Source organism: Anabrus simplex, chromosome 7 (assembly GCF_040414725.1).
Source record: "Anabrus simplex isolate iqAnaSimp1 chromosome 7, ASM4041472v1, whole genome shotgun sequence".
Classification (NCBI taxonomy): Eukaryota; Metazoa; Arthropoda; class Insecta; order Orthoptera; family Tettigoniidae; genus Anabrus; species Anabrus simplex.
This window is the reverse complement of record NC_090271.1, coordinates 288,645,283-288,664,761: the sequence shown is the minus strand read 5'-3', so window position 1 is coordinate 288,664,761 and position 19,479 is coordinate 288,645,283. Positions and strand designations below refer to the sequence as shown.

At 42.0% G+C, this 19,479-nt stretch overlaps 1 protein-coding gene across 2 annotated transcripts in view; it reads right to left on the bottom strand.

Moving 5' to 3' along the window:
• Positions 1-19,479, bottom strand: part of LOC136877573 (uncharacterized) — a 1,365,998-nt gene that overhangs the window by 994,927 nt on the left and 351,592 nt on the right. For both annotated transcript variants that reach the window (XM_067151725.2, XM_067151726.2), the window contains exon 2: positions 4,948-5,019. The gene's annotated coding sequence lies outside the window, so the exon portion shown is untranslated. The remainder of the gene's footprint in view (positions 1-4,947; positions 5,020-19,479) is intronic.

The following is a 19,479-nucleotide window of genomic DNA, read 5'->3' as shown; positions in this document are numbered from 1 at the left end:
TTCTACTTCGTGTTGAGGAATAGAACCCGCACCCTTACAGCTGAACCGCGTACGCCTTTGCCATCTTGGTTAGGCAGCTCCTACACATAGCAGCGTTGTTCACAATTTTACGAACGATAAAGCACTGTTAGTCTGTACTCTAATCGAGATAAGGCACTGTCCCCAAAGCACGTTCTTCTCAGAGATGCTGTTCTCCGACTTACGTCACGAGGTAGCTCTAACGGCACGGGATATATAAGCACGTTCCCTCATCCATCGCCACCCCAGCAATCTTCTTTGCTTCTCACATTTTATTTCCATCTCCGGGCGGAAAGCGAGACGGCGACACACAAAAGCACAAAATAAAACCCTTGGTGTTGTTTACAGCACACCAGCTGGCTCGGAGCTCACCTAACTTATTACTCGAAATGATCCTTACGATGGGACACCCACATAGGAGTACGCCATTTTACAACTTGCTTTCTCAGATGAGTTAATTTCTTGATTAAATCATAACAATGTTTACAGAATAGTGTTGATAGTGTATTTATAGACACTGGTGATGAATTTTCCGTAAACCTTATCCTATTTTCTTTAAACTGGTGTCACAGATTCTAGGGATGTAAACTAGTGGATTTCTAGCAAAAAATGAAATAAAATAAAATAATTAAAAATTAATATATTGGGTGTGTTTTCCAAAGATAACTTACAAAAATAATATGCATTTTTAGAACTCTGTGTCTCTGTTCCTATTTACTCTAATGGACTCATTGTTGCTGCAAATAGCTCCGCAATATGTTCTGAGTGTAGTATAGCATAATAGTTTTTGTGGCTTTGACAGGGCAAGCATTTATAAATATTTATCTATAAATTATATTATTCTCAGGAAGAAAAGCATCTAAATGTGGGGGGCCAGACCCTTAATTTCAGTACAATTGCAGTATTCTTCTATACAACATAGCTACATTATTCACCTTCGTTTTAGATTTTAAATGAAGCCTATACGTAATTCTAGGCGGACATCCCTTAAAGTTTGAGGTACACATTAATAGTCAAGTTGCTTGCTTTGCTATTCCTAACAACCTCCTGATGCACAGGAGATGCCAAATTCTTGGGATTTTAGGTAAGTGTACTTCCTTCTGGCCCAGAAGTATCTCTGTTATTTTTTCTCTGAGATACCCTGCATCAAAGCCAGTTTGAGGTGCTCCCCTTATCTGTGGCATCTACGCCGGACACTTGTCTACTTGCCAGGATCCATTCAAGCCTTCTTAAGGATGCCCAGTTCTGACGTACTGATATTGTTAAAATGCCAAATACTCTTCACTACTCTAAGCTGTAGGGTGTTGTGCCCTAAGGTGGCTAAACACCCTTTGGGTAACGTTGCCAAATCAAGCCACTGAACGATTCGTTGGGAATCTGTGTTTTCCCATGTAAACATTTTGCCGAGAATACAACCTGGTTAGTTCTGCCATCTGCTGCCCACCAGAATGAATGCTGAGTGAAAAAGTATTGAAATACCGGCAAAGAAATACCAATCTATCAAGGTGCAGAAAACATGCACATGTGTCATTTAAATGAATATAAATAAACGAAAAAAACACGTACGAACTATACATTTCTGGAAACTAGAGAAAACACGCGTTGTTATGGGTCAATACCCACAAAACAACTGAAAATTTTCCTCAAAAAGGCTGTAACAGAGAGTCGATTAATTCTTTACTGACTACGTAACATACTGAGACAGGAAAAGGAAGCACCCTTCGTGGATGATGGATACAGTATCCGACTCATAATCCCATTACGGAGGCCTGCTACACGAGAAGATTGTCGACTGTGAAGAAAAAGCATTAATATGGCACTCGATGGTATACTCATAACTGCAGGCAGTTTGAATAAAGCGGATCATATAATAAGGGCATAAATCCATATCTTCTATGTTTCGGGAATAAGAAAAATCAATCTGGAGTTATTACTATTATTATACAAGTATATATAACATCATCAAATACAGGCTATTCAGCACCTATTAAGACATTTCAGGTATTTAACAACAGCGGTTAAATTTCAGTTTAGGTAAAGTTAGAATGAAGAGGTCACAGTATCACTTGGCACTGTGACCAATTAGATCTCTGTGTTATTAACTCTGTGTAACTCCACATTTAGTGATAAATGCTGTAAAACAGCAACGTTCTTTTACGTGCTATTATATCTACCGACAGGAATACTGTATATCAGCACATTAGCCTGGTTATGTTTCTCAAAAGAGTTTGTCAGATTGGCAAACTTCCTTGTACTCTTTAGCGTAACACTTTAAGAAATGTCCAGATTTCAAATCCACCCTGTATATTTGCCTCAACTAAGATTCCTTCGTCCTCGAAAACCTAATTTCACCGGGGTTGGAGGACAACAGGAGTGTGCAAAGGGAATTTGGGTAGTATAGAAAACAGGAGACTGGCAGAAGTGGAAGCAACGACAGGTTCAGCTGAGGGCTCCAAGGTTGCTACTCCATAATCTAAGTTGAGAACGACTTTTATAGAAATGATTTTGATTTTTAGAACGAGCAATTAGAATCTCTAACATCCTTCACTCGGATATTAAGTCCTAACAAATGTGATCAACAGAGCTCGGAAGTTAAATACCTTCAAGTTGTCCAAAAAACCTGTAAGTAGACCCAAAAATATCCAACAAAGACCTAAAACTGACAAAAAGGATGTAAAAACGTGATCCGCATTCATTCAAAATTTTAATTACATATTCAATGAAGGAATAGAACGTTTTAAAATGCACAATAATTCTGGTGGTAACATACAGTGCAAAAATGTATGACTGAAATACTTCTTCTATCAGACATCATATACTTTGAGAACATAATTTAAAAACATGAATTCCGTGTTTGCTAAAAAAAGGTACTTGCAGAACTTAGAATGAAATATTTTTCCATCTAGAAAGAATTCGGTGAACCCGCATTGGACATCCTGGAGAAATAAATTAAAATTAGTGTAACTGGAATCATATCCGGCAAAGAACGCTTGGTTTTCAGACACCAGGTTGTAAAACATCAACGAGCTTCTCTTCACATCAACGGATGTTAAGGGTTCCTACTTGAAGCAAGTGAGATCTTCCTGTTCAAAAACACTCACATGAAATTCTTCTCCTTTCAATGTTTCACGCATCTTGCATATAATTTGATACCTCTGTTTTATTCGAGCATTAGTTTCAATTCATTCTGTTTCATTTCATTTTAATTTCATTTTATGCCTTACTACAGAAAATATGCTTTAAGAGGCGATGGATGAAATAACAATGATTCGAATGTAGTCCAAAGAAGGTGAAGTTGCAAGAAATGCCGTTAAGACCTAAAACAAAATGCTAAAAACCTAGAAGCCAAAAAACTCAGAAAAAGATAAATAAAACCCGCCATTTTTCTGGCCTACAATGACCCAAAATGAACATTTATTATGCTGGGCCTCGTCTTCAGACACTCGAGGGAAAAACGAGTTTTCCTCAATTCCCGAGTCCTACCGGGCGAGTTGGCCATGCGGTTAGGGGAACGCGGCTGTGAACTTGCATCTGGGAGATAGTGAGTTCGAATCCCACTGTCGGCAGCTCTGAAGATGGTTTTCCGTAGTTTCCCATTTTCACACCAGGCAAATCAATTAAGGCCACGGCCGATTCCTTCCAAATCCTAGGCCTTTCCTATCCCATCGCCACCATAAGACCTATCTGTGTCGGTGCGACGTTAAGCCACTAGTAAAAAACATCCCGAGTCCTAGTGATCAAGAAGTGTATAGGCTAGTATTAACCCGCGAGTGGCAGTGTTGCGATGATTTCCATAAGTATACAAAATAAAAGTGGGAAGAAAAATAGAGTGGGATTTGTAGGGCAAAGAGAGTATGAGAGGGTATTATATGGCACAGAAGCAAGCCAAGAAAGCTATAGCCAAGGCAAAACCACAGGCACATGTTGACTTGTATGATGACTTGTACACGGACGATTACAGTAACATATAAAGAGAAGAGGCTACAACACAGTTTTTAGGACGTGAGGTTACTCAGACCTTATTCGCTGGACATGTCGCTCATTAACATAGATAGTACACGAATAACCTCGTACTTCAGCTAATGTGGGGTCGCTGGTACGGATTCTTCTCCTCAGTATCCATCGTCTCTTCGGTCTTTCTCTACTCCCTTTCGCTTGTGGTTCCTCCTCCAACATAATCTTCATTACGCGATTTATGATGATCACACCACATGAGCACAGTTTATTTTTCTCCGACGTTTTTCCCACTGAAACCTTTCACTCACCATTTCTTACTGTATCTATTCTTGTGCATCCACTGGCAAACCTTAACTTTCTCATCCTGTAAGCTCTCTGCTTTTCACAGAATTGCACATTTAGTGGCCGATGCAACTCAAAAGAAACCGAGAATGTTCATTGCTGTAACTTAAGACTGGAAACATTTTTCAGAAACAATAATAAATTCGGAAGATACTCCGCCCTGTGTACGCGCAGACATTTGAAAGTAATTTTACACCTATAACCCCCCCCCCTTCCCTACTTCCTCTCGGAATAATATATTCTGCCACCCGGAGGGAGGATGAGTATTTTACCCCAACGGTGTTTGAGTATGCCTAATGCATCCGTTCCGTATCTTAAGGGATTCACTCCTGACATAGTGAAAGCAGCCAGCATGCCACTCAAGTGCGTCGAACGTGTTGCCTAAGGCAGTCCTGCCAGGTGTGTCTGCCGCGTTCCCCTCTATGCGAGCAATGCGTGTGCCAGTTCCTAAGATACAGGGAGGGGAGATTCCCAAGGGCTTATCGGGTAGAACATGGCTGAGGAATGGGCTGACAGGGGTAGACAAATCAAATCTACAATTCGTACTTCACTAAAGGAATTTGTTACCAACCAACCGGTTAATCTTGTATTTACTATTTAAAGACCAAACATTAAAAAAACGTATTTTACCTGGGACAGCTACGTGGAGGAATACGAGATCGCTGCCAGACACATCGACACTATCACACTTCTTAGCGGAACCTGAAACAAACAGAATACATTAGCCTCTGGTCATAGTGATAAATTATAACAAATCAATCAAATAGTTAACGTACCATGAGCTGTCAGAACCCAATCGTCGATGAAGGAATTATATCGTGATAGGCATATAACACACGTGAGGGGAAGTGATAAAGGAGGAATGGATTACATACATAACGTAACAGAGGAGTGCGAATCTAAACCAACGCTGTAAACATAACCTTCTAACAGTGATATTGTGTAGTATAGATTTATTTCTAACCGAGCTCGATAGCTGCAGTCGCTTAAGTGTGGCCAGTATCCAGTATTCGGGAGATAGTAGGTTCGAACCCCACTGCCGGCAGCCCTGAAGATGGTTTTCCGTGGTTTCCCATTTTCACACCAGGCAAATGCTGGGGCTGTACCTTAATTAAGGCCACGGCCGCTTCCTTCTAACTCCTAGCCCTTCCCTGCCCCATCGTCGCTATAAGACCTATCTGTGTCGGTGCGACGTAAAGCAAATAGCAAAAATATATATATATATTTCTCTTCAAACATACAACCAAGCCCCATGGCAATACAGCCCTGACGGGCTTTGGCCTACCAAGGAACCACTGCTCAGTCCGAATGCCTGCAAATTAAAAAGTACTTTCCCTTCATTGTCAGAAATTTATGCTGAACATGTAAATTCAGTTTGTAACGCATTTATTAACATATTTTACAACATAACAGCAATAAACCGTAAACCTGTATTCAACTGAATATAACGATGCAGGGAAACTTTCCCGATAAAGACAGTTTCTTCTTAATGAATGTGTGCTCGAAAATAGTGTACCTTCTATATGTATTCGCAGTAGACAATTCAAAACACGTCCAATATTAAAAGAATTTGCTAATGGAAATGGAGAGAGTCAGAAATAATGAAAATCATTGTCTACCCTGTGGAGAAGAAATGCAAGAAGCGCATCTATTAAGAGTTTGTAGGGCAATCGGAGCACAGAGTAAAATATCTGGGAAGTGAATATAAAATAAAGATAGAAATTGAGTGAGAATGCTGTGCAATTGCTAAATTTTAAATACAGAGTGGATTACATCGTGAAGAATTTGTATTTTAAAAAGTATGCGGAAAAAGGAAGTAAAAAGATCAAAACAAATACAAACGAGAATAATAAAGGATAAAGTTAAGATGGATAAAAGGCCTGCGTGTCCTTGAATAATGAATGTACTTACTAGTTGGTTAAATATAGTATGAAATGCAGTAATATATAAATTGTTGAACTGTCGCTTCATTATTTATATTCTGAATTCAACCGTTAAGTAAGGCAAGTTGTTAATGGCAGGATACTCCGAAATTTTGTGACACAAAAGCAAACATTCAATAAGCTAAGGAAATGGAAGGCACATGTTGTCCTAGACAATACAGCATTGATAAAGTCTAGGACAAAATAAATTATGCTTTGTGTAGTAATAGTTAAATAATTATAAGAGGAAACTGTAATGCATGTATCAAACTTTAAGGAATTGCAATAAAGTAGTGCTCTCGCCCTCGTTTCAGACGATCCGGAACTATTGTATTCTATTCTTCTTCTATTTTTGCTACTTGCTTTACGTCGCACCGACACAGATAGGTCTTATGGCGACGATGGGACAGGGAAGGGCTAGGAGTGGGAAGGAAGCGGCCGTGGCCTTAATTAAGGTACAGCCCCAGCATTTGCCTGGTGTGAAAATGGGAAACCACGGAAAACGATTTTCAGGGCTGTCGACAGTGGGGTTCGAACCTACTATCTCCCGAATACTGGATACTCGCCGCAATTAAGCGACTGCAGCTATCGAGTTCGGTATATATACATATATATATATATTCTATTCTATCCATTAAAATAAGATATTAAATTTATCACATTTAGCTCCTTTTACCGTGAAATGCGGGATTTTTATTTTTAAATGAAAAGTAATTTTGTACACTTCGGAATGTTTTTAGTACGGGAAACATATTTAAAGTCCATGTCAGTGGCTTAAAGAGTAAAGGACGTATTATGCATGTTTCATATGTGCTGCATCAGGGGCAATCAACACATTTCTACAGTATATACATAGACAAGTATTATTTCTCTTTTCTTTCTCCACAGTTACTTCAAATGATTTGCAAACAAAACTGTAGATGAACCTATGATTCAGCCTACTTACTTGATTTCAATTTATCTCAGTTCTGTCCCACTTTAGGAGAGAATTTTTTTTTTTTTTTTTGCTATTGGCTTTACGTCGCACCGACACAGATAGGTCTTATGGCGACGATGGGACAGGAAAGGGCTAGGACTGGGAAGGAAGCGGCCGTAGCCTTAATTAAGGTACAGCCCCAGCATTTGCCTGGTGTGAAAATGGGGAAACCACGGAAAACCATCTTCAGGGCTGCCGACAGTGGGGTTCGAACCCCCTATCTCCCGAATACTGGATACTGGCTGCACTTAAGCGACTGCAGCTATCGAGCTCGGTAGGAGAGAAAAATATACTAGAGTAATCTCTTCCGGTTGCTGGTGGAAGCTGTGTAGAAAATCTTGTCTGTCGAAACAAGGAAACACATGATTCACACTTTGTGCAAGAAACATATGTGCATCCAAAGCATTCAGGAATCTTGCATCGATTTCGTTTGTTATTCCATTTGGGCCGGTGATGAGTACTTGAATGTTTAGTCTTAAAAAATGGCTTCTAGGGAAGTAACTAATTTCAAACTTATCAGTCGGTACCACTGCAAATCCACAGTTCACCGACTTATCGAGCAACCACTGGCAAAGATATTCTTTTAACAAAACGGAACACGTGGGGAAAAAGCTTTCTTCAGCTGAACTCAGTTATTTCTCCGGCAGCTTGAATAATCTACGAGCATTTTAGTTTTGACCAGCTGTTTAAGGTCGGATTCCCTTCCGGAAAGGTAACCGACAGCTATACCACTGAGCTTACCACGTCCCCTACATGGAAAATATTTGCACAGTTCACGAAATTCCCACCAGAGGTTCCAATGTCAATTTTAAATCGTTGATGCAAATATGACACACCATGAACTTAGGGGTTAAATTTCTGACGGCATCCCCATCAGTCTTCAACCTGCTCTGAATCGCTTCTTCTTCTTCTTCTTCTTCTTCTTCTTCTTCTTCTTCTTCTACTTCTTAGAAAACAAAGTCATCAATTTTTTCTCCTATTCTACCGCCTTTTCCTGTCGTGAAAACTACTTAACCACCGGTCGATAATTTCAAATATGATTGACAGGCTATTTGTAAGTAGAGCGCCGTACGGAAAGTGAATTATCCAGGTGTTCCAATAAGTCGAAGAAAATACCCTACAGTTAACCTTGAAAACAAAGGCATTGGGAAGAAGCAATGTAATGTGCTATACACGGTACCCTCGCATCAAAGACGGGGTAGAATGTATAAGATGGCTAAAACATTACTCAACAATCCACTAAGAGGACTGGAAAATAAGGGCTTGTTTCTGTCTCCATTTCCCTGTTTGACAGTTTCTTCTAATCCAGGGTGGCTTGATTTACATTTTACACCCAAATCAAGGGACTCTAATAATTTTTAGTTAAAAGTAAGTTTCCCCTTAATAAAGGGTCAATTTAGGACAGGTTTTGCTAAATTTCTCCTCTGAACGACGAAGAATATTATTCATCCCATTCTTCCTAGATTGAACGCATTAAACCGTTGCGAAAGAGCAATATTACATTCCCACTCTTTCAGAGGGTAATACTGTTATAGTGCGCCTTCTGGAGGGTTATGAGAGAAGTGGAACGCATGTGTGCGGCGCATTCCACTTACTCCTGTTCAATGAATGTCATTTTCTCGCGATTCTTCGTTTTGTTACAGTAACTACAACGTGAATTGTATTGCTGTAGTAAGCAGATTCAATAAGGAACTTTGTCTTTTGATTTGTTAATAGCTTTCGTACCGTTATTGTCAACTGCAAACTATAAATTGTAATTATTTCACCAACTTGGCTGGGCTGCATTTGACGATTCAAAATGGCAACCAAGTAAAAAATTAATCTGCCCAATAACGTCATGATAACTGAATTAGTCGTTGTATATTTCTCAGCGGAGGACTTTTAATTTGGCTGCCGTAGGCGACCTGCGCGTCGTGATGAGGGTGAAATGATAATGAAGACGACAAATACACCCAGCTCCCGTGCCAGCGAAATTAACCAATGATGGTTAAAATTTCAGACCCTGCCGGGAATCGAACCCGGGGCCCCTGTGACCAAAGGCCAGCACGATAACCATTCAGCCATGGAACCGGACATTTGAAAGAATTGATTATATATCTCATACCATTGTTATTTTATCAGGTGCTGAAGTTAGCCAATCAGATCACTCCGCGTGCGAATTCAAATGGGCTTTGTGAGGCGTTGTTGTTAAATCTGTACGTGAGAGCACCAGTCGAAGAGTAAAATTTTGCTAGGGTAGGGGTTTGAATACAGACCTCCGAGCTGACAGTATCGTGCCAAAGCAAGTGCCCTACGGTGACACCAGCTGAAACCAGCGGTGTGTCTGATGCTGATTTCTCGACATGGCTCTGAAGTCACGGGCACATTTAGCAGCAGTGCGGCACGAAGCCCAATTGAATTCGCCCGCGAAGCGATCTGATTGGCTAAATTCAGCAGCTGATAAAGTGGCCACGGTGCTAGATATCGAATTATTTCTTTCAAATTATTTATCAGCATGACCAACCCTCTAATGCCCATGTAACTGGATTCACGTTGTTTCCGAAAACCCTGTATAGGCCATCTGGTGTTACTCTACATCTATCAGGAACAGTATTCTCACTCGCCCCGTGTAATACCCCCACAATAGTGTTCAAATAGTACGGCACATATATAAAAGAGAGATTCTCTTCATCATCATCTACTTAAGGCAATGCCTTGTCACTGTGGTCACATCTGACGACCTTCTGCTAGCCTCTTCATCTCCGACCAATGGTGCGGTATGACACACAATGTTGCAAGGAGTCCGTAACTTGTTCTCGCATGGCAGGCGCAGATGTGAAGGGATTATGATGTGCTTGGTGCACAATACGGCGATCCTCTTTTGTGGTGGTCAGACGAAAGGGCTAGGATTGGGAAGGAAGAGTTCATGGCCTTAATTTAGATACCACCCCAGCATTTGCCTGGTATGAAAATGGAAAACCACCGAAAACCATCTTCAGGGCTGCCGGCAGTGGAATTCCAACCCACTATCTCCCGACCTGACTACTGCGCTTCGAGACAGTATGCCGAATTTGGAACGTCACGTGGTCAGAATAACGACATTTTTATCCGTATTACTTAGTTGTTTTTATTAGGTCGACTGTACTTCACTCGGAATATGGTGGGTTCAAATCCCAGGCATCTCTGAAGATGGCTTTCGGTGGTTTCCAATCTTCCGACCAGGCAAAATGGTGAGGTTGTACCTTAGTTAAGGGCACGGCCACTACCTTCCAAATCCTCGCCCTTCCACCTTCTTGCGTCACCGAAACCCTTCGATGTGTCGGTGCAGCTTCAAACCATTAGCGAAAAAAATGGTCTCAACGCCACCATCCTACGTGTACGTATGTGAAGTTACTGGAACACTCAGCCACATTTTAGCCTATGGCTAGAAGTTTATGGCCATAATTCAATATCATGACACGAAAAATTGAAGTTAAACCATTGTGATAACTACCACCCTTCCCGTTCTAGTGTTGCTATATGAACCACATGCCAGTTCACACACGGAGTTCCTAATGTATGACATCCTTTGTCGTCCCCTGGGTCTCTTTCCCAGTACTTCACCATCAGTGATGTTTTGCAGAAGAGAGTCACGGCTCAGAACGTGGCCTAGGAACTTCTTTATAGTATTTAATAAACACTGATCCTTCTTTACGTTCTTTAAAACAGGGTCATTTGTTTTTTATCCATCCAACTTGATTTTGTGATTCTTCTCTAAAACCACACTCCTGCAGCCTCAAGTTTGGTTTCTCCGTGTTACCCTAATGTCCAGGTTTCGCATCGATATAGTAGCACACTCCAAACAAAGCTCTTGAGAAATGATTTTCTGTAGATTCTCTTAAACACCATAAAGTGTTAGAAAAATATCAACAACCACGGCGTCAGTAAATGTAGCAACTAGCGATTAATAATTCTCGTTTTGATTCTTCAGGAGAGGCCTTCATGTGATGATATATATATATATATATATATATATATATAGAGAGAGAGAGAGAGAGAGAGAGAGATAAATAGATTACTAGCTAATATACACTGACTGACAGAGCAAATGCAACACCAAGAAGGAGTGGTTCGAAAGGGATGAAAGTTGGGGAAAAAACAGAGACGGCACGGACGAATAATTGATGTTTATTTCAAACCGATATGCAGGTTACACAATGCGCACGGCATCGACTCAGTAGGATGTAGGACCACCGCGAGCGGCGATGCACGCAGAAACACGTCGAGGTACAGAGTCAATAAGAGTGCGGATGGTGTCCTGAGGGATGGTTCTCCATTCTCTGTCAACCATTTGCCACAGTTGGTCGTCCGTACGAGGCTGAGGCAGAGTTTGCAAACGGCGTCCAATGAGATCCCACACGTGTTCGATTGGTGAGAGATCCGGAGAGTACGCTGGCCACGGAAGCATCTGTACACCTCGTAGAGCCTGTTGGGAGATGCGAGCAGTGTGTGGGCGGGCATTATCCTGCTGAAACAGAGCATTGGGCAGCCCCTGAAGGTGCGGGAGTGCCACCGGCCGCAGCACATGCTGCACGTAGCGGTGGGCATTTAACGTGCCTTGAATACGCACTAGAGGTGACGTGGAATCATACGCAATAGCGCCCCAAACCATGATGCCGCGTTGTCTAGAGGTAGGGCGCTCCACAGTTACTGCCGGATTTGACCTTTCTCCACGCCGACGCCACACTCGTCTGCGGTGACTATCACTGACAGAACAGACGCGTGACTCATCGGAGAACACGACGTTCCGCCATTCCCTCATCCAAGTCGCTCTAGCCCGGCACCATGCCAAGCGTGCACGTCTATGCTGTGGAGTCAATGGTAGTCTTCTGAGCGGACGCCGGGAGTGCAGGCCTCCTTCAACCAATCGACGGGAAATTGTTCTGGTCGATATTGGAACAGCCAGGGTGTCTTGCACATGCTGAAGAATGGCGGTTGACGTGGCGTGCGGGGCTGCCACCGCTTGGCGGCGGATGCGCCGATCCTCGCGTGCTGACGTCACTCGGGCTGCGCCTGGACCCCTCGCACGTGCCACATGTCCCTGCGCCAACCATCTTCGCCACAGGCGCTGCACCGTGCACACATCCCTATGGGTATCGGCTGCGATTTGACGAAGCGACCAACCTGCCCTTCTCAGCCCGATCACCATACCCCTCGTAAAGTCGTCTGTCTGCTGGAAATGCCTCCGTTGACGGCGGCCTGGCATTCTTAGCTATACACGTGTCCTGTGGCACACGACAACACGTTCTACAATGACTGTCGGCTGAGAAATCACGGTACGAAGTGGGCCATTCGCCAACGCCGTGTCCCATTTATCGTTCGCTATGTGCGCAGCACAGCGGCGCATTTCACATCATGAGCATACCTCAGTGACGTCAGTCTACCCTGCAATTGGCATAAAGTTCTGACCACTCCTTCTTGGTGTTGCATTTGCTCTGTCAGTCAGTGTATATATATATCTATAGAGAGAAAGAGAGAGATAAATAGATAAATTGATTACTAGCTAATATATATATATATATAGAGAGAGAGAGAGAGAGAGAAGAAGAGAGATAAATAGATAAATAGATTACTAGCTAATAAATATATATAGAGAGAGATAAATAGATAAATAGATTACTAGCTAAACGCAGAAAATGAATGTTCCGGCAACGCTTTACCTTATGTGCGTGTCGACCTAAAAGTCAACAATGTTTACCGGTAGAAATCGATTGGTCTCCAAAGAGAGATGGGCGTGGCACTCGTCTTGAAGTCGCCACTTGTGTTCTTATACTTACAGAAGACCAACTGCGCAGTTAAGTTGACGATCTGTAGAGAATGTAATACGTATAAAAATTATTAAAACTGGCTCTAATAATTCAGAGATATATAACACTAAATTGTCAACGGTAGATACAATGTCACGTAGTACATATTGAGGGACAACTGCAGTTCGATCAAGTAAAATACACAATAAAGCGCTGTAAAGTGAATCCTTCTCAATACAAGTCCTTGTCTTCATAATGTTGTCCTGGTGGCATGAGAAAGAAATGTTCCTCTTGGGTCACAATTTGCGTCAACTTCGCTGAGAGTTTGCCAGCTGATCTGACATCAACTTTAGTATATAAAGGAGGTCACAAACAAAACTTTTATAAACCCTCAAGCCAGGAACCGTGCTCCTCTTCTCCCAACAGTCTGGGGAGGGACACAAAGCAATTTACGAAGTACAAAAGAAAAGACATATAAATATTGGACAATGGGCCCTCACTCAATTAGTTTCTTCTTCCTTGGCAAATATTATCGCCATACTAACACATAAATGTTCCCGGCGACAATGGTATAGGGAAGGGTTAGAACAAGAAACGTAGCCAAGATCTAAAATTTGACTGCGGTGGAAATGGGAAGCCACGGAGAACCATCCTCACGGCTGCCGACTGGGGGTACCAACCCAAAACCTCCCGAATTGAAGTTTACAATTACACAGATCCTTTCAGCACTCATTTACATAGATTATCGTTATGTCTTATATTCTTGGCATGTTAATAATGACCTATCCTCAACGGTTCAAATCACAATGAAAGGTACAAATCATTCATGTCATCAGGGGTAAATTATAGCAAAGTATGGCGTCTAACTCATACAATCTGAATATTATTTAGTGTTATGTGACTGTTGATATCGTGATCACAGCCATGGAAGCACAAGTTTTACGTGGAATCCGAACCACAGGGACATAATTTTTTTCATTTTACAAATCCCACATGAACTGGCAGGGAGTTAGAACTGCAGCTATCATGGGGATAGTGGTGATTGTGATTATTTTTAAGGGGAAGTACAGCTCAAAGGTTGCCCTGTGTTAATATTAATCGGAGGGAAGAATGGAAGGGATCCGGCACTGCGAAAGATGAAGGTATCGGCCAAAGAAAGACAAGCACCACGTGAAAATGAAAGGCTTGCCAGGCCTTGAATGCTCTAATACCGTCGGGGTCGAAAAAGAACAAGAGCTGACCAAAGGAGGTCGGATATGGTGCATAAAATTGAGGAGTCTCTCAGAAGAAAATAGAAACAATGCCAGGACTCAGGTAAGGGCCTCGTTGTCGCCAATCCACAATCCCAAGTTAAGTTACTAGGCTACATGGCTATCTTGACCCTCACAAGAAGAAGAAGAAGAAGAAGAAGAAGAAGAAGAAGAAGAAGAAGGAAATAGTTCTAACTGTCGAAAAGTGAGGGCAACAGAAAGAGAAGGGACATGAAGGAGCGGACGAATTACAGCGGAGTGATAAACAGACCTGAGCAAAAGAAGAAAGATGAAAACTTATAGTCTCCCACAGTTAATAATTATGTCAGTCAACCTGTTAACTTAACAATAGCTGGCACATCACTCAGCAAGTCCAACGCTTTAAGTATCTCGGCAGCGTACTTGATCACAACTGGAACAATGCTGTTGAAATTAGGTCCGCGATTGAACAGACAGGAACTGCATTCAATAGAATGAGTAAACTTCTCTGTAACAGGGACTTAAAGATCAATCTCCGCCTCTGTTTACTTCGCCTTTACGTATTTTCTGCCTTACTTTATGGTGCTGAGACTTGGACCCTAACAGTGAACACCACCAAAAAACTTTGTTCCTATGACATGTGGTGCTACCGACACCTGTTCAGAATATCATGGGTTGACAGAATACGTAACAGTGAAGTACTCCAACGCCTGAACAAAGAGCTAGAGGTCATGCGCAACATCAAAAAGAGAATCTTGGCTACTATGGCTATAACATTCGAAATGATAAATATGGACTCCTTCAGCTTATCTTACGGGGTAAAGTTTAAGGAAGAAGTAGTATGAGAAGGAGACTATGGAATCTAGGAGAATGGTATGGGTCCAGTACCCGCAGTTTTCCGTGTTGCTGAGAACAAGAACCAGATCGCTCTGATGACAGGCGATATCCAATGGCGATATGGTACAAGAAGAAGAAGAAGAAGAAGAAGAAGAAGAAGAATCATGTCACAGCTCGTACGTTGTGAGGTTTTGAGGGAGGTGAATGATATTCGTTACCAACGTGTTAAGTTATGTTTATACGGGGCGCTTTCCAAATCCTATCGTGGTGCAAACATAATAATTAGATTATGAAGAGAAATTCCTAGAGCCGTTCGTGATCCCATGTTAATAACTTAACTAATCACGGATTTTGTCAGCTGAAATGGAAATGTATATCGCTCAAATCAACAACAGTTTATGTGAGCGCAATTGAATGATGGGGATGTTAATCGAACTTAATCACATCCATAGACAAGTGAACCGTTTATAATGTCGTCATTTCAAGTCTGACGTTGTGGTATGTCTTGCATGTAATTTGTAATTAAGGTACCTGCCCTATGACGCAATTTAAATCTAAATGTCTGTATGTGCGGGCGGCAAGTTCCAGCCCTAAAATGTTTGCCCACACTAGTTGACATCAAAACGCTTACCGCGAGAAGTACATTAGTGACGTCTTAACGGCGCCACTCAATAAAGCGTCCTCTCCCAAGAGAAGGCACGTCACTCTTCATCAACAGAAGTAGCGAAGCGTATCTGGCCCTCGGATTTCAAGAAAATTCCCTACTACTGAAACCCACGTAAGAGCCCTTAAGAAAGGATGCTGCATCATGTCTCAAAATCATTTAAAATAGTTGGTACTCAGACCTTCTCAAAATTTTCATGTGAGATACTGAGAGCCATCAGAAAAATTATCCTCTAATAAAAATTCTAAGCCTGAAAAATTAAATGAGATTCTGACATTCTGACCAGGTGTACTGATTGGTGGGTTCACCGTGAATTCAGACCTTTACCAGAACACTGCACGGAAGACCGAGCAGCGGGCCGTGCGGTTAGGGTCGAGCAGCTCTGAGCCTGCATTCGGGAGACAATGGGTTCGAACCTCACTGTCGGCAGCCCTGAAGATCGTTTTCGGTGGTTTTCCATTTTCACACCAGGGAAATGCTGGGTTGGTACCGGAAATAAGGCCACAGCCACTCCTTTCCAATTCTTTTTTTTTTTGCTATTTGCTTTACGTCGCACCGACACAGATAGGTCTTATGGCGACGATGGGACTGGGAAGGGCTAGGAGTGGGAAGGAAGCGGCCGTGGCCTTAATTCAGGTACAGCCCCACATTTGCCTGGTGTGAAAATGGGAAACCACGGAAAACCATCTTCAGGGCTGCCGACAGTGGGATTCGAACCTACTATCTCCCGAATGCTGGATACTGGCCGCACTTAAGCGACTGCAGCTATCGAACTCGGTGTTCCCATTCTTAGCCCTTTCCTCTCCCATCGTCGCCATAAGACCTATCTGCGTTGCTGCGACGTAAACAAATGAAGCTGTTCTAAATCAAAGAGCTGACAATATTTCCTTGCCCATAAACTCTCCAAACACGAATAATTGCTAAATAGGTATTCCATACGTTTCTCTAACACCTTATCTACGAATAGGACTAGTTAGGAGATGTGGTTTGTGCTAAAATCTTCGAAGGTGTTCGAAGAACGCAATAAAATTTCTTAATTTCGAAAAATGGCAACAGGGCTCTTACAGCCGAAATTTTGCCGCGAAGGTTCTTTTACCTGGCGGTAATTCTACTCAAACTTCGAAACCTGGTCTCAGAACTTCAGCGCCATTCTGTCTGAGCAACTCAAGCAGTGGCTCTGTATACTGATATCGCGTCCGTCCTGAGAGGGGAAGACTCGAGTTCGAGTCCGAGAGTGGTTGATCTTCAGCTCTTTTCTCCCGAGATAATGACTACTTTCTTTAAAGCTATTCTTTTGAATTTCTAAAATATAAAATGTAGTCCGGTCAAAACATGTCCAATCAACACGGAGCGCAGGTTTTTCGTCAAGCGATGCATCAGTAATTCAGCCCTTTCTCAGTAGGCTGAATATGATTTTCTAGTGAGTCTACCGTTCTGTTTGAAACGATTAGTGATATCAATGTTTAGTTCATGATTCTCAAACTGAATAAAGGCTAACTTCGACTTTACAGTCATAATGTTGAAGAAAAGCTTCAGTGTTCAGTGGCCCAAATTTCGCAGGGGCGAAAAATATTTTGATGCGCCAAAATGCATGTTATCGGTAATTATAAATTTGAACCTCAGTTACCACGGCCGGGTGCAAACAAGGTTTCCACATTGTACAAATGTAATTTGGTCACATCAATAATTATAATTTCGGGAGAAGAGGGGGACGGGCATGATAACCGAGGTTCGAATTGCGGCCAATGCATGTGGGATTTTTAAGGTTCGGATTTCTTGTAAAAAAGAAGTTATCGTGGTTCCGGTAAATATATCAACAGCAATGTTGTTGAAAACGGCCACTGGTGGCTTCTGCTCCCCTTTTGCCGGAAATCTGTGTTCAGTATTCGACACGACAGTTTCAAGATATCAATGAGAGTAGTTGACACTGTGTGAATGATGGCTCCGTCTCAACCTGTAAATGTGAGGAGTCAAACGGAATCTTCTACTCAGCCCCCCCCCCCCAAAAAGAAAAGTAATTCTCAGTAGGAGACTGTATTACATTGCACAGTGTTTGGGGTTCATGCACGGAAAACAATACCGCTTCTTCTCCTTCTTCTTCTTCTTCTTCTCCTTCTCCTCCTCTATTTCGATTGAATAATTATACTGAAGTGATTAATATTATTTTTTGTGTTCCAATTACACGCACTAAAGAAAACATGATTAGATTTTTTCACTGCTGTATTTAAAATAATAATAATAATAATAATAATAATAATAATAATAATAATAATAATAATAAGAAGAAGAAGAAGAAGAAGAAGAAGAAGAAGAAACACAATTGTACTTTTAAAACAGAGATATTGACATTTATCTCTTCTGAACGAGTGGGTGCGCGGTTTGACTCACGTAGCTGTCAGCTTGCACTCGGGAAACAGTGGGTTCGAACCCTACTGTCAGCAGCCCTGAAGATGTTTTTCCGCGGTTTCCCATTTTCACACCACGCGAATGCTGGGGATGTATCTTAATTGAGGCTACAGTCGATTCTTTCCCACTCCTAGCCCTTTCCTACCCCATAGTCGCCATAAGACCTATTTGTGTCGGTGCGACGTACAGCAACTTGTAAAACAAAAAATATTGAATACCAAAAGTTGTTATTGTTAGAAGTAGCAACAGTAATCAGGAGGATGATCTAATTCCACTTGGCCGCCAGGAAATTTTAAACACCTTCAATATTTTAGATCGTTGTGCTGCAACTTCCGAATTCATTACTAAGTTTTCTGAAGCAATGAATAGCTCGCCCTGGTTCGTGTGAGTGAAAGCGAAATATACAGTGCTCAAATTCTTCTCTCGTAGAAGACTTTTGAGTACCTTAACAGTCATTTATGTAATGTCAGAACAGACATCGTTGAGGCCTTCCGTTCAAAGGGCTACGGGTTCGATTTCCGGCCGGCTCGGTGATTTTAATCGCGTCTGATTAATTATTCTTGCCTGGGGATTGCGTATTTGTGTTTGTCCTTCCTCTTATATTCAGAAAACACACCACACTACCAACCACCCAGAAAAATGCAATAGTGATTACTTCCTTCCACATAGGTTTGGTGTCAGGAAAAGCATTCGGCCGTAGAACAGGGACAAATACGCATGTGCGACAGATGTGCAAAAAGCAACTGAAGAAGAAGATATACAGTACAATGCACCACTATTCTTTAATGCTGTATTGTAACGTGATTTTCTGGTCCCTTCGCCTTCGTGTTAACGAGGTTTCTCTGTACACCATTCTCGTATACCTAAATGATTGTTCTTTTTTCGTACCCAACAAGTGGCTGTGCAGTTTGGGTTACGTGGCTATCAGCATGCATTCGGGAGATAGTAGGTTCGAACCCCACTATCGGCAGCTCTGAAAATGATTTTCCGTTGTTTCCCATTTTTCACGCCAGGCAGATTCTGAGGATGTACCTTAAATAAGGCTATGGCCACTTCCTCCTCTTCCTTCCCAATCGTAGCCCTTTCCTATCCCATCGTCACCGTAAGACCGATCGGTGTCCATGTGACGGATAGCAAATTGAAAGAAAAACAACCTTTTTGCGTTACATGAAAATCCATCGATTTTCAACCGGAGACCTCTGACCCCAATTGGAATGAAATTTCGCGTCCAAATATTTGGAAGAGAGTAAGGTTTGACATTCGTACTCAGTCCTGAGGTCGGCAATACAAACCGTATCTGCTGCCCTGCTACGCTATGTCTCTCCTCACTGAACCTGTCGCTGTTACGTCACCTGCTCTTACG